This window comes from Lissotriton vulgaris, chromosome 6, assembly GCF_964263255.1.
Source record: "Lissotriton vulgaris chromosome 6, aLisVul1.2, whole genome shotgun sequence".
Classification (NCBI taxonomy): Eukaryota; Metazoa; Chordata; class Amphibia; order Caudata; family Salamandridae; genus Lissotriton; species Lissotriton vulgaris.
Window position 1 is genome coordinate 1,190,616,318 of NC_141694.1, and position 15,606 is coordinate 1,190,631,923.

Below are 15,606 nucleotides of genomic sequence, written 5' to 3' on the forward strand. Positions count from 1 at the left end.
GCCCACTGTGATACTGCAACAAACAAGGCAGCATGGGGCTCATGAGTCCGGTTCCAGGAGGCTTTACGTCTCTTGAAATGGCTGACATGTTCAGGGCATTTCATTGATTGCTCATCACCTGGCGGAACTTTAAATACCAGGATGGACAGCTGATGTTGCCTAGGGGATCATGAATGACTGTTACACTCTGAGGTGGCTAAGTGCATCTTCCACAACAGGAAGAGCCCTGGTTTGATCTATTAGTCACCCCAGAGAAGGGACAGGGTGCACACTCAACATTGGAATTCCCAAGGTGATTCTCCCTCAGTGAAAACGTTCGACTGGACTGGGACTCCGGAGTCCTGTATGCCTTTCCACCCCTACCTCCCCTGCCTAGAGTATTGGAAAAGATCAAGAATGACTCTGCCCAACCAAGTCATCCTAGTGGCTCTGGGCTGGGTGAGGAGTTTGTGGTACCCGGATCTTCTGGCCAAAAGCATATGTCCTCTAATTCAGCTGCCTCATAAGGAGGACCGATTGTCGCAAGAGCAGGGCTGGGTCATACACTCCATGTCTGCACAATCTAAAACCCCATGCATAGGATTGAACTTTGACAGTTGATGGCTTTTGATCTTCTTCCTGAAGTCGTTGGTTTCATCCTAGCAGTCAGGTGTCCCTTCACCAAAACTGGGTATGCAGAACGCAGAGAGAAATTTGTGGGTTTGTGTACCTCCCCTAACGTTTGGCCTTTACAGTCAAAGTTGTATGACATATTAATGTTCTGTCTCTCTGTAGCCCAGCAAAGCCTGGCTGTGGTGATAGTTAATGGTTATCTTTTGGCCTTTTCAGCCTTTCTATGGTTGCCCAATCAACCATCCCTTTTTTAAATCACCTGATTTTTGAAGGGCTGTCCCACATGTTTCCATCAATACGTTTTGTGAAGCATCAGTGGGACCTTAATTTGGTCCTAAGATATTTGATGTGCTCTTTTCTTGAGCTAACTCACAGCTGTCTTCTGCTCTTTCTAATCATAAAAACATTGTTCTTCCTTGCAATTACCTCCCCCAGGCAAGTGAGAAGCTCTAGACTTTGTCCGTCCATGAATCGTACACCTCTTTTTTCCAAGTCAAATTGGTCCTTCAAACAAAGGCTTTTTTCTTGCCAAAGGTGGTCACGCTTTTACACATATAAGGCTGTCTACGCCCCACATCAACCCTCCAAAGAGGAGAAGCAGCTTCACCGTCTTGATCCTCAGAAAGCCTTCAGTTTTCACATTATTCACACCAGAGAATATTGATTGGACAAACAACTTTTGTGGGTTTCTCAGGAACCAAAAAGGGGAGCAAAAAATGAACTATCTCCCGATGGATTGTTTTATGCGTAAAAGTTTGCTGTGGGCTAGCCAAGAAGCAGAGCGCAGAAGGCTTGTGTGTTCATTCCTCTAGAGCAAAGGCAGGTAGCACTGAGCTGGTGGGTGATGTGCCATTTTTCAACATCAGCAGGCTGCTATGTTTATGAAGCACTACCGCTTGGGCAGTTAGGTCCTGTGGGATGGGCACCTCATCTGATCTGTCTTGCAGGATTTCATAGTCTGAGTCGTTTGACAGACTCATCATCTGGGAAGGTACTGCTTTGTTATCTATTCACAAGGTGAGGAATCTGTGGTTAGAAGTCTCTCTCAGAAGAACAAGTGGCTTACTTTCGGTAACATATTCCTTATACAGAATGTCTAATAGCAGATTCCTCACTGACAGACCTCCCTGTTCTGTGGAATGGATTTACGTAAGCCACTGATAAGATTGTAATCTACGGACCCACACACTAGCTTATTCTGATATCTGTGGGCTCCATGTCAGGTTGCATGGACAGAGATCAGAAAGAAAAGGAACTCAGTGTGCCGAGGTGGTATAGATACAGATAATCTGACATCACACTTGCGGCAGGACGGACAAGACTCAAGCAGTATGATGCCACCTATAGACATGCAAGGGAGTTGCTATGAAAATCTCCTGGATCCAGTCTGGTGCCTGGTGTAGGAAAGTGGCTCTATATATACTGGACCAAAGTAAGGTACAGTGTGTATAGAGTCCCCAGAGGTTTGGCAGAGGCTAAAGTTAGATATAACCTTACTCTCTAAAGTGGTAGCTTGGTCGAGCAGTAAGGCAGTATCAGAGGACAGTGAAAAGTATTTGTTGTACACACCCAGTCAGCAAATGGTCTCACACACTCAAGAACTGAACTCTAGGCCTATTGTTTTGTATCAAAAGATATAGGGCCAGATGTAGGTAAAATAGATTTACCGATTCTTAATTACCGAAAATTACCAAATTTTACCGATTCGGTAATTAAGAATCGGTAAATCTGAGGGGTGGATATGTAGGTATTCCAGATGTGCTGGAATAACGAATCGGAAAAATTTGGTATTTACCGATTCGGTAAATACCGAATCGGTAATGCCCATTCATTCCCATGGGCTTTGAAGCCAATAGGAATGAATGGGCATTACCGATTCGGTAAATACCGATTTTCACAAGGGTACAGGGGATGTCACTTTGACACCCTCTGGCACCCCCAAAACAGGCCTGGGTGCCATGTGGCAGGCATACATGCCCTAAGGGCAGGTCTGCCTGTCACATGGCATAGGTGTGCATGCACACATGTGCATGCACACCGGAATCGGTATTTTACCATCAAATTGGATTTGATGGTAAAATACCGATTCGGTAAGGCCTCTGGGACTCAGAAGAGTCCCACCTACATCTGGGTGCCTCAGATTCAGTAAATTTACCGAATTTTTATTTTACCGATTCGGTAAAATTACCGAAACTGTAATTTTACCGAATCGGTAAAAAAATGGCCCCTACATACCTGTCACCCATTTACCGATCGGTAACGGCCGATTTTGGCCTGAAACGGCCACCTACATCTGGCCCATAGTAGTTTTATTTTAGAACCAACAAGGTATCAAAATATACTTTCTCAAGATGAGTTACTTTAGTTAAATACTTTTCAAATAGGCAATAGACTTTTTGAATGCAATAGTTACAGTTTATTGCAATAGGCAACACAATTTCAAACACAATGCAACATTGAGCTCAATGGGAATTTCTGGTTAAATGCAATTAGTTACTTTGTAGAGTACATTTCTAACCACAGGACTGGATCCTAGATTCAGTCCCAGGACATGAGCTGTAAACAGTTAGTTAAAAGCGTTTTGGTTACAGTAGTGATTTTTAAGGAATATTATTGTATTTTAAAAGTTGACACTTGAAAACTTTTTCAATTGAAATTGCCAATGTTATCCTATGGAAGGAAATTCAATTTGCAGGTAAAGTATGTTCACATTACTTTTGTAATCTAGTGCTGGACTCCTAGGTTCAGGACTGGGACCTTTATCTAAAACAGGCAAGTAATTACGTTTTTATCGTTGGCACAATTTTTAGAGAATATTTGTAAGTTTCAAGATTCAACACTTTGCAAAAAGCAGGCAATGATATCCTATGGACGGAAATGCAAGTTACTGCTAAGTACGGTTAGAATTACTTTTCAGGGTCAGTACTGGGCTCAACTATGTAGCACTGAGGTATCTCATCAAAGCAGGTGAGTAACTCGGAATTCGTAGTTCGGCTGATTTTAGATGAATATTTTAAAGTTCCAAAACTCCACACTTAAAAGAATTTCCAAGTAAAAGCAGTCAATGTTAGCCTATGGAAGAAAAGTGAGTTATATAGGTAAGTACTCGACTGGCAGAGTTAAGGTTCTGGGCATAGACTCAGGGGTCTCCCAGGGTTAGGTAGGTACAGTTGGTACACCCTCAGCTGCACAGGGGCAGCCAGGTGCAGCGGTAGTTAGGCCCAAAGTTATCCAATGAGAGGCAGGGGGCCTTCGGTTGGTGGCTGCTGGCTCCTGGTCACTTGCTCAGGGCAAACAGGGAAGTAGGATAGTACAAAGGTTGCAGTGCAGGGTGCTTTTGAGCCATCGGGCGCTCAATGTTATTCAATTGAGATCTTAAAAAGGGAACAAAGGCTGCAGGCTCGGGGACTGTGGATCTTCTGGAGCGACCAGCACTTCCAGGGGTAAGTTGGGATCTTTGAGGAAAGGTAGGCACCCCAGAGTTGGGCACAGGAGGCTGGGTGGCGCCTCGGGCAGGGGTGTCTTTGGACGTAGGGGAAATCTTACCCTCTGTTGATCGAGGTTGGAGGGGTCCCTGGTTCTGAGTCTGCAGGAGTCGTCTGGGTCATCGAGGAGAGTCCTTGGGCACTGGAATCCAGGACACAATTGCTGGGGGGAAGTCCTCTGGATCTTTGTCCACTCGAGCACAGGCTGGGTTCGGCGGGCACAGAGTGGGCTGGATTTGTGGGTCCTGGCTGGCACCAGGGGTATTGCTTTTTGAGCAGAGCCACTGCTCTTGGGAGTCCCAGTCTCTAAGAGGGTCAAGGCAGGCAGGTCCTCCGGGGTTCTTGAGGTTGCTGTCCGCAGGAGACGCCGTGATTTAGCAGGAGTAGGTTCAAGGATCAACAGGCCTGTAGTGCTGGGGCCAAGTCATTTGGTGTCGTCCTCTTGTTAGCAGCTGCACAGCAGGTCTTCTTCTTCTTGGTCTTCTTTCTTGTTTCGAAATCGGGATCTAAGGATGGAAGGTTCAGGGTGCCCCTAAAAACTACATTTAGGGGCGTTACAGATAGGAGAAGGGCAGGGTCCAATAGGTCAAGTCAAGTCAGGTCAGAGAATTTATATAGCGCGCTACATACCCAGAGGGTCTCAAGGCGCTTGAGGAGGGGAGGGTAATTACTTGTCAAATATCCACGTTTTAAGTTGCTTTCTGAATTCTAGGTGGTTCTGGGTAAGGCGAAGGTAAGTGGGAAGTGAGTTCCAGGTTTTAGCTGCTAGGTAGGAGAAGGATCTACCTCCCATGGTGGTTTTGTTGATGCGAGGTATAGTGGCAAGGGCTTGGTTGGATGATCGTAGCTGGCGGGAGGGGGTGTAGAAGGACAGTCGTGTGTTGAGGCATTCTGGTCCGATTTCGTAGAGTGCTTTGTGTGCGTGGGTTAGGAGCCGGAAAGTGATCCTCTTATTGACGGGAAGCCAGTGGAGGTTTTTCAGGTGGCCAGAGATATGTTCTTTACGCGGGATGTCTAGTATGATCCTGGCTGAGGCGTTTTGGATTCGTTGGAGTTTTTTCTGGAGTTTAGCGGTAGTACCGGCGTAGAGGGTGTTTCCATAGTCCAGTCGGCTCGTGACCAGAGCGTGGGTGACCGTTTTCCTAGTTTCGGTGGGGATCCAACGAAATGTTTTTTTGAGCATGCAAAGAATGTTGAAGCAGGATGAAGAGACGGCGTTGACTTGTCTTTTCATCGAAAGTGAGGAATCCAGGATGACGCCCAGGTTCCGTGCGTGGTCTGTCGGGATGGGTGCTTTTCCAAGGGCTTCTGGCCACCAAGAGTCGTCCCATGCTGAGGGGGAGGTACCTAAGATGAGGACTTCTGTTTTATCTGAGTTCAGTTTCAGACGGCTGTGTTTCATCCATTCGGCTACTTCTTTCATTCCTTCGTGAAGGTTAGTTTTGGCGGTGCTGGGGTCATTGGTGAGTGATAGGATCAATTGAGTGTCATCCGCGTAGGAGATGATGTTGAGGTTGTGTTGGTGGGCGATGGCCACGAGGGGGCTCATGTAAATGTTGAAAAGGGTGGGGCTGAGTGAAGATCTTTGTGGTACGCCGCAGATTACTTCAGTGGCCTCTGACTTGAATGGTGGACTCTCTGGGTTCTTCCGGTGAGAAACGAGGTGATCCATTCTAGTGCTTTTCCTTGGATTCCGATGTTTCTGAGGCGTTGTAGAAGGGTGCTATGGCAGACTGTGTCGAAGGCTGGGGAGAGGTCGAGGAGGATGAGGGCGACTGTGTCTCCATTGTCCAGTAGAGTTCGAATGTCGTCTGTTGCTGCGATGAGGGCGGTCTCCGTGCTGTGTTTTGCTCGGAAGCCGGACTGTGAGGAGTCGAGGGATTTGTTGGCTTCGAGGAAGGCGGCGAGCTTGTTGTTGACAGCTTTCTCGATGACTTTGGCCGGGAATGGAAGGAGCGAGATGGGGCGGTAGTTTTAAAGTTCGGTGGGGTCCGCTGTGGGTTTTTTCAGAAGGGCGCTGAGTTCAGCGTGTTTCCAGCTTTCCGGGAAGGTGGCGGAGTTGAGGGAGCAGTTGATGACGTCTCGGAGGTGCGGTGCTATGATGGAGTCTGCTTTGTTGAAGATGTGGTGAGGGTATGGGTCTGTGGGGGATCCTGAGTGGATGGAGTTCATCAGGCGGATGGTGTCCTCAGTGGAGATTGGGTTCCAGTCGGTAAGGATGTTCGAGGGGGGTGAGGGTCCAGCAGATGGTTGGGTGGGTTGGTCTCCGGGTTGGTTGTCGAAGCTGTTGTGGATGTCAGCAATTTTGTTGTGGAAGAATGAGGCTAGGGAGTCGCAGAGGGCTTGGGATGGGTTAATGTCGTTAGAGTTGGTCGAGGGATTGGTAAATTCCTTGACGATGTTGAAAAGTTCCTTGCTGTTGTGGGCGTTATCTAGTCGGTCCTTGAAGGCGGTTTTCTTGGCCTTTCGGATCAGTTGGTGGTGTATGCGGGTGGCGTTTTTGAAGGCGTCCTTGGTGCTGGTGGTTGGAGAGCCGTAGTGTGGCTGACGGAGACATGATTGCTGGAGGTAAAGATAGGGTCGAGTGTGTGACCTGCGATGTGGGTGGGGGAAGTTACCAGTTGTTTAAGTCCGAGGTTGGCGAGGTTGTCCAAAAGGGTGGTGGAGTTGCGGTGGTTGTTCTTTTCAAGGTGAAAATTGAGGTCTCCCAGAAGGATGTAGTCTTTGGAGGGGAGCGCGTGTGGGGTGATGAAGTCCGTGATGTCCTCACTAAATTGTGCGCGGGGTCCTGGAGGTCTGTAAAGGAGGGTGCCTCTGAGTGTGGTCTTGGGGTCGATGTGGATCTGGAAGTGAAGGTGTTCAGAGTTGGCGAGATTGACGTCAGAGCTGGTTGAGATGTTGATGGATTTCTTATGGACGATAGCGATTCCTCCTCCTGTGTGGCCGGTACGGTCCTTGCGTATGATCTTATAATCTTCTGGGATGGCAATGGTGATGTCTGGGGCGGAAGAGGCGTTCATCCATGTTTCTGTTAGGAAGGCGACGTCCGGAGAGATGGTGTCTAGTAGATTCCATAGGTCCTGGGGTGAGTACACCCCCTATCCTGCTCCTCTCCTGTGGGAGGGGGGCAGGAGCCTATCTCTGATTGGGCAGGGCTACCCATCCTCAAGATGGCTGGAGCCCGGAGCTGTGCTTCACCTCCCGTCTCCCAACTGAGGGGTGGAGTTGGCACAGGCTGGCAAATCCCCTTTCCTCACATAGGGTTTCCCACCAGTCTTCCCGGGAGAGTGGGGGTCAGAACTGGTGGGGGGCAGTTGCTGAGTACAGCAAGTGGTCCGGAGAAGCTCACAAAGGTGGTATGCCTTTGAAGCTTCCCCATGCCCATCCTGGGGGAGGAGACCTAGCACCTCGCCCAGGATGTGCATTGTAGCAGGCCCTGGAGAGCTGGGGGCTCTCCACCCAGGGGTCCGGCAACATGTCTGCTGTGTGGCAGCCCCTCAGACAAGACGTGTGTTGTAGGTTAGGTTTCAGGGGGCATCTCTAAGATGCCCTCTGTAGTGCATTGTACATTAAATCCCACACTGGCCTCAGTGTGGGTGTAAAGTTCTGAGGAGTTTGATATCAAACTTGTCAGTCTTCAGTGTAGCCATTATGGTGCTGTGGAGTTCGTAATGACAACCACCTCCCAGCACCATATACTCTTAATGGCATCACTGCACTTACAGTGCCCAGGAATGGCCCTGGGTATTGTAGGGGCCCAGGGCTCATGCACCTGTGCCCACACCACTGGCAGAGGGCACCCAGCCAGAGGAGTGACTTATGTATGCCAGGGCAGTGGGTTTGTGGGCATGGCACACAGGGATGTGTGCCATTTTTACTCTTTGTTTAGGTCTGCACCAGGACACTCAGTCTGCAAAGGCAGGGTGTGTGTCTCATGGTGCAGGGCGCCTAAGGGTGGCACAATAAGTGCTGCAGCCATTGGGGGTCTTCTCTGGTTACAATGCCCTGGGTACCTAGGATACCATTTACCAGGGGCTGACATGTGGCCAGAGATGCCAATTGGGTTTTAGCTTCAATACAGTTTTAGGAAAGGAACACAGGCCCTGGGCACCTGATTGGCAGGAGCCCAGAGCAAACTCAGTCAAAGCACATCAGCAATTCAGCAAAAAGTGGGGGCATACCATGCAAGAAAGATGGCACTTTCTTATACCTGGAAAAATTCAAAAGGCGAGGAATCTGCGGTTAGATATAGTCTTTACCAGAAAAGCATTCATGTTCTTACTTACCTTTGGTAATACTCTTTCTTTTGGATACTCTTATCTAAATTCAGATTCTTCACTGACGCTCCCACTTCCCCATTCTATAAATTGTAATTTTTCCCACCTAAAAAGCTCCCAATCTAGAGATCTGCACAGTGGTCGTGCCAATCTGCTGATAGGCTCTGAGTCTTAGTGCGCGGAGAGCCAAAAGAGGTAACCGAAATCTGTGCACATGGGTGGCATTTATATATGGCTCTGCACTTGACTTTCATAGCGGAACATCAGGGCGTAATTGCACAATGCCCCTACTAACGCGCAGAAGTATGGTTTTAAAGTTTCCAGATCCAGTCTGACGCATGGGGAATTTTTACAAAGTGAAGTCTCTTTGGTTACATATAGAATCCTCTAATCAGAAGTGGGGGAGGTGGATTCTGGATCCATTCACTCTCCAAAATAGTATGAGATCATCAATGGGGAATGGATCACTTGTCCTGCTCAATCATTGGGTATACAGGAAACGAGGATGTCCCAGTTGAAAAAAGGCCCTCATGTACGTGATGGGTATGATGGTATCCGAAGCGGTATATGTTGGTTCTCCGCTTATCAATCACGTCACTGCATAATCATTGGGTCTGATTTCGTTTTATGCACCCTCCACCAGGAGGTTATTACCCAAGTTTGACACAGTAGTGAGCCAGTGATAAAAAAGGGGGAAAGTTAAAAAGATCTCAACCTAAGTATTTCAAACTTTATTAAGACTCGGTTGTAGGTCTCAAGGGCTCTTCAGGAGTGCTTCAACATGGACTGAGTTACGGGTACAGGATGCACTCTGAGCGGTCGTAATTTAAAAAGGGGGGAAAAAAGGGAATCTACAAAACGGTCGACATGTTTCTGCCTTGATCTGCCTTAGTATAGGGCTTACGGGCATTCATCAGGACCAGTGGTTGGGAAACGTGAGGGTTTAAACATACAAAGGTGCTCAAATGTGAACGGAAAAAGGTATTAACCTGTTTCTTCAGAATGGAGGTCTTACGGTACCTGTGGAGAGTAAACACAAGGTTTCGACATACATACAGGGTCAGGGGAAGAGGGACATTCATACCGAGCAGAACGTTGCTGCTGATACCTTTATATCACACACGGTGATGTAAACAACTAAAAAATGGCAATACTTTAAAACCGGTTAGCAAACATGGCAATGTCAACTCTCTCTTTTTCTCTCCATGCTCATGCAGCGGGTCTCTTGGAGTGCAGTCGAGAAGTGCCTCTCTATTCTGATTCTGAGCACGTTTTTTGCATTTGGCATGTGTCAAACAAGAACGCTGTACTTGACTAGGTGGGAGTAGTGAGTATAAAGACAAATTGTATCTGCAATGTCATGGGACCTCGATGGGCAGTACTTTTGCCCCGAGCGTGGCCGGACTGTATGTCAGCACTTTTGAGGACCAACACATTTTGTCCATGTTGAAGCACTCCTGAAGAGCCCTTGAGACCTACAACCGAGTCTTAATAAAGTTTGAAATACTTAGGTTGAGATCTTTTTAACTTTCCCCCTTTTTTATCACTGGCTCACTACTGTGTCAAACTTGGGTAATAACCTCCTGGTGGAGGCTGCATAAAACGAAATCAGATCCAATGATTATGCAGTGACGTGATTGATAAGCGGAGAACCAACATATACCGCTTCGGATACCATCATACCCATCACGTACATGAGGGCCTTTTTTCAACTGGGACATCCTCGTTTCCTGTATACCCAATGATTGAGCAGGACAAGTGATCCATTCCCCATTGATGATCTCATACATATAGAATCCACCAGAAAGAGTTTTACTGAAGATGAGTTACTTTTTCATTTCAATTGTTCCTTCTCTGCCAGAGATCAACCCACTGACTTTAGACATTAAGAAGTATTGTCAGCCCGTCAGAATTTACCAAACTGTCTTCTAAAGAGTCTATTACTGGAGACACCCATTCCTTGCTTTTCACAAGGTTTATGAATTTGCCCTCCACATTTCAACGTTTCCGAGGCTTTGTGTTCCTCTCAAACGTTAATTTACTCTTGGCCAGTAGTTGAAAATGTGCCATGAAAACGTGAATTTACATCTGTCCTCTAAGACCTTTCTTTTAATTTTCCATGACAGAGCAGTTTTTAGGTCTCGCCCTGGCGAAAGCGCGAAGTGTGCTCTCGCTGCGAGAACTATAGTTGTCGGCTCAGCTGACGAATGGAGACAAGAGATGGGCACGCGCATCATTGTAGCATTGTGGACTGGGATTTCGTCGCGCTCGTGAGCTTCTACCGTAGACAGCATGGCAGAATCAGATTACGACGCGCGCCTTGTAGGTTTCAGTTTCGTTTTTACTCGTGCGTGTGCAGCTGGCTTAAAAGTGAGCGGTGAGGCGCCCCCGGGGGAGGAGGAGGCCGGTGGAGAGGAGGAAGGAGCGGCGGAGATCCCCTCCTCGGAGACCCTGGGTGAAGAGGAGCAGGGCAGCGGGGAGTTGGGGCCGAGCGTCGGCGCCCACGGAGGCACCACAACGAGCAGCAACGGAGGTGGCAGAAGCGCTGGAGGAAGGGCAGTCTCTCATAGATGCGTTGTATACTTGAAGGTAATCCTTTCTTTTGTCTTTCGTGTGTAGCTGATTTTTTTTATGCTTTAGTCAAGTCACTATCTGCACGCCACAACTACCTATGCTTGAGCAAAACTCCGTCCCAGGCAATAACGTGAAATAGGCCAAGGGACAGCAAGCGTGCTGCAGTTCTTCCGACACCCGTGAGCTTCTGGTGCAGTCAGACCCGAGCGCCTTGCAGGCCTCCGGAAGCTCCCCCCACACCATGAACGCGGTGTAATTGTTGTACACTGTCATGCTCCCTCCTCGTCTGACAAGGCCGGGGCTCCGCCCAGCATGGCAGCCGTGACCCAAGTGGGTGGGGAAAGGCCGCCCCTTGCTGACGTCCTTCACGCGGGTACGCTGAGGCCCGGCGGGCGGACACATTCCTGCGGTGAGGTTGGGACTGCTGCCTGTCCGCTTCCTGTCAGCTGAGCGTGAGTCACCAGGAGTCCTCCCCCAACCCCCCCTACCGGGGACATTCCGAGCTCAGAGGTGGCATGGAGAGCGGGCCCAGGCTGCCCCCCCACCCTCCCCTTAGGTCGTAGAACCCCTCCCCCATTTCCCACACAGGTGTATGGGAACCGACAGACACTTTACAGTTGGCCTTACTGCCAGTGACTGCACTCTCAGCACTGACGGGGCTCCCACTTACCACACGCGGGGCTGAGTCGTGGTGAGGGGCAGGGGTGAGGCGAGATAGCAGGGCTTACCTGGCATAAAACAGGGCAGAGCGGACAACTAGGGTGCAAGCGTCCCACACTCGAACAGACCAATTATAGCGAGTAATGGGATCGCAAGCTTCAAACACGTAGTGCGAGAGCGAACTTCCCTCACATGCCCTAGAGAAGTATAGCGCAGGCAATGGCGATTTGAGCGTCCCTCATACACTCGACAGGAACAGCACAGTCAGGAGTAGACTAGTAGTGCAGGCTTCACTCACAGGTACCGAGCAGCTGCAGCACACACCCTGCCCTGGGCAGCATTGGCAAAGCAGGGTCAGCTTTGCACCCTCCGAGACCGGGCTCAGGGGGAGCAGCTGGAATGAGGTGCCATACTCTTCCCGCCCCCACTGCCGTCTGGGTCACACCCCCGCCGGTTCTTCCGCACACGGGGTAAAAATAACCCGGTATCTGCGAGAAATATGCAAGGAATGTATGAGGGCTGGAGGTGGGTGGGGATATCCAGGGATGAGGAGTGAGGTCACCGAAGGATGGCACCTGGTTCGTAGGGCACCTGAAAAGCGAGATCAGCGAGCGGGGAAGTGGGGGCTAGATCACTGGGGTGGAGAGGGGCGGGTGGGGCACGGAAGTAAGTTCTCCATTTAGTTAACCTGGAGACGAGATCGCGGTAGTAAAGTCACACGAGTCGCGAGGGGATGGAGCCTGGAGAATGCGGTCACCGAGAATAATGGGGGGAAAGGTTTGGGGAGTTGTTCATGGTAGTGCAGTGACGGAGTTTGCTCACCTGAGATCACCGGGTGTTGATTGGGGGTAGGCTCGTAGGGGCTGGCTGCGTTGAGGGGGAGGGGCACTTAGGTCACTATAGTGATCACACACAACCACACACACAACCACACATACACGCAATCACACACACACACACACACACAAAACCACACACACACAACCACCCATACAACCACACATACAACCACAACCACACACACACAACCACACCGTCAGTGCACACTTTCACCAGGCACAGACACCATCAGTCGTCCATGCACACTTTCACCGGGCACAAGCACGACCAGCCATCAGTGCACGTTTTCACTGGTCACAAACACCACCAGCCGTTTGTGCATGCTACCACCAGGCATACACCACCAGACGTCAGTGCATGCTTTCACTAGGCACACACACACCACCAGCGTCAGTGCACGCTTTCACCAGGCACACACCACCACCAGCCATCAGTGCACGCTTTCACCAGGCACACACCAACAGCTGTCAGTGCACACTTTCACCAGGCACACACACCACCAGTTGTCAATGCACGCTTCCACCAGGCACACACACCACCAGCCGGCAGTGCACACTTCCACCAGGCACACACACCTCCAGCCATCAGTGCACAATTTCTACAGGCACTCACACCACCAGCCATCAGTGCACACATCAATTGTTAACGCATCCACAATTAACTATTGTAGCAATCGCAGTATGGAGCACTTTACTTTTAAACATATTCATCTCAAGCGCAGCATGCCACCATTGCTACAAAAATAAATACACTTTTTTTTGCCTACAATTAATAGACTTTTGTTGCAATTGGTATTGCAATATTTAGCAATGCCAATAGCGCAAACTTAATTAATGCGAGACCTATTGCATTGCAAATGCTTGTTTTTATCAGCTGGGAATTGACCTCACTGAGTTCCTGCCTGCCATATTGAAAGTGGTTTGTCCATAAAATTCACAAATCTTAAAGAAAGCACTTTTGCAGTAATGGGAAATCTTAAAGTTTAGTTGTGTGTTCGCCAAGCAAAAGCTTGGGCAAAACTAAGTTAAGAAATCACATTAAATTGCTTCTATTCAGTCGACACAAAATAACACAACTATTGGACCATCCTGCTACTCTGTTTAGGATTTGGATAACCATGTTTTCAGAGTTCTTCCTAGAGAAACTGAAGGAGAAATATCTATTAGTCTTTCTGAACGTTACAAGTAAATAAATATGACAGCACCAATAGGGTTATGAGTGGTAGTCTGTGCACTTCGTTCCTCCACAACATACAAGCACAAGTAATTTGAAATACCTTTTTTTGGTATCACTCTTTTCTTTCTATTCACTTGTAAGGTACTGGCCTAGTGTAAAACTATAATAGATAAGGCAAAAATGTCAAATGCTCGCCGGTCCACTTTTTTCTAAATAACAATCTCTGAAGACTTCAAAGATTTTAAAGTCAGATATTTTTCAAACATTTGGAAATTACTTTCACCAAACATTTTTATGGATACTTCTATCTGCATATGCCTCACCTTATGAATCTCCTTCAAGTGACAGACGGGATACCTAAAAGTTGAAATAGATCCCCTATATTGGTCGGTGGTGCCAGAGCAACTTTGGCGCCCCCTAACTTGCCATTCCATTCGAGCTTGGACATTAGTTTTTTTTTCCACGCCATCCGATCTCCATTGGAATTTTTGCTACAAAATTTCTTTTGCAGTGCCTGCAGGAAAAATGTGACAGACAAAAGGCCAGGATTACAGACATTACATTCCTGTCACTCTAATGAATCCTGTGCATGCCTCAAGGTCTTCTTAGCATTGTGGCTTCATGTACTGGATGGCTATCAAAACTTAGGAGGGAACGAGCAATCCTGTCATCGAGACAAGTACAGGAGGATGGCTTTGCACCAAGTTCAAGTATCAGACAAAAGACTATTTTTCCTCTCACCATTGCTCCCATTCGTGGGAGGAAGTATTATTGGCAAGCCTGCTCCTAGTCTTCGGATCGGATGGAGATAAGCCCTGCACTGGTGGCCAGCTCTCCTCCAGTGCTGCAGGCATACTTATGTTTTTTTCTGTTCCTGTTGTGGACCCCGCTCAAGTTCCATTTCTGGTCCTGAAGGATCTCCTCTCGTTTGGGAGTGATAGGTTCTTCATTCAAACCTTTATGTCTGTCTACTGATTGGGGCTAGTTTGATAAAAGTGATGGTCATCAGTTTTGTTGCATTTTGCCTCTTTAGATATCGTATATGATGTATAGAATGCGTTTTGCTTAGTGTCCCGAGGTAGAGAGGGTTTTACTCCAGCCAGGGCTACCAGTTCTGGCACAATTCTGATCGTCTTTGAATAAATAAGGATTGCTGGGGTTTCCCTTTTGTCTGCCTTTTGTCTGCTTAGTGATCCTGATCCTCACTTTCTTTCTCTTAGATATTTCTCTGGCCTTAGTGGTGTCTTGTTCTGATGGGTTCTTGTTTCTGGCCCACCTATCAATTTATGACTGCTCTATTTGATGATTGCATGTACACAGACACATACACAATCACCCTCTCTCTCTCTGACACACACACACACACACACACACACCCACACACACACACACACACACACACACACACACACACACACACACACACACACACACACACACACACACACACACACACACACACACTCTCTCTCTCTCTCTGACATACACACATCTGGTTACCCTATTGCAAATTCAGTAGCTCTGGCTATTAAGCCACACCTCCTTCTACATGTTTGGCTTGTTTTTGAGCTACAGGTTTTGACAGGTGTTTACACCATTTATTTAATTCCAGCCAACATTTTGGCGTTTGTAACACAGAGTGCTTCTTCTTTCCATACTCTTTGGTTTCCGTTCTGTTTTGTGGGGGCTATCAGGCTGACGTTGCTGTGGCAAAAGCCAAGCTTTGGGCATTGTCCAGGAGCGTTCCCAACAGAGAAGTGGTTAGACTGTAATGAGGGATAATGTTCTTTTTCTTGCCAGACAGTATTGCCTCGGCCCGGTACTTGCAGTAATGGATGTCTTTTTGTGTATGTATTGCAAGTTTCTAAATGTAATTCCCTCCTCCGGTAGAGTACTTTTTAGTATTGAGGCATGAGGTCAGGAATATGCAAGTAGGAGTATCCGTCATAAGAATACATTATTTACCTATAGTAATGGTATTT

At 48.0% G+C, this 15,606-nt stretch overlaps 1 protein-coding gene across 2 annotated transcripts in view; it reads left to right on the plus strand.

The window, feature by feature from the left end:
* The window catches only part of GINM1 (glycosylated integral membrane protein 1), a 225,419-nt gene that overhangs the window by 157,125 nt on the left and 52,688 nt on the right, over positions 1–15,606 (plus strand). The window lies entirely within an intron of this gene.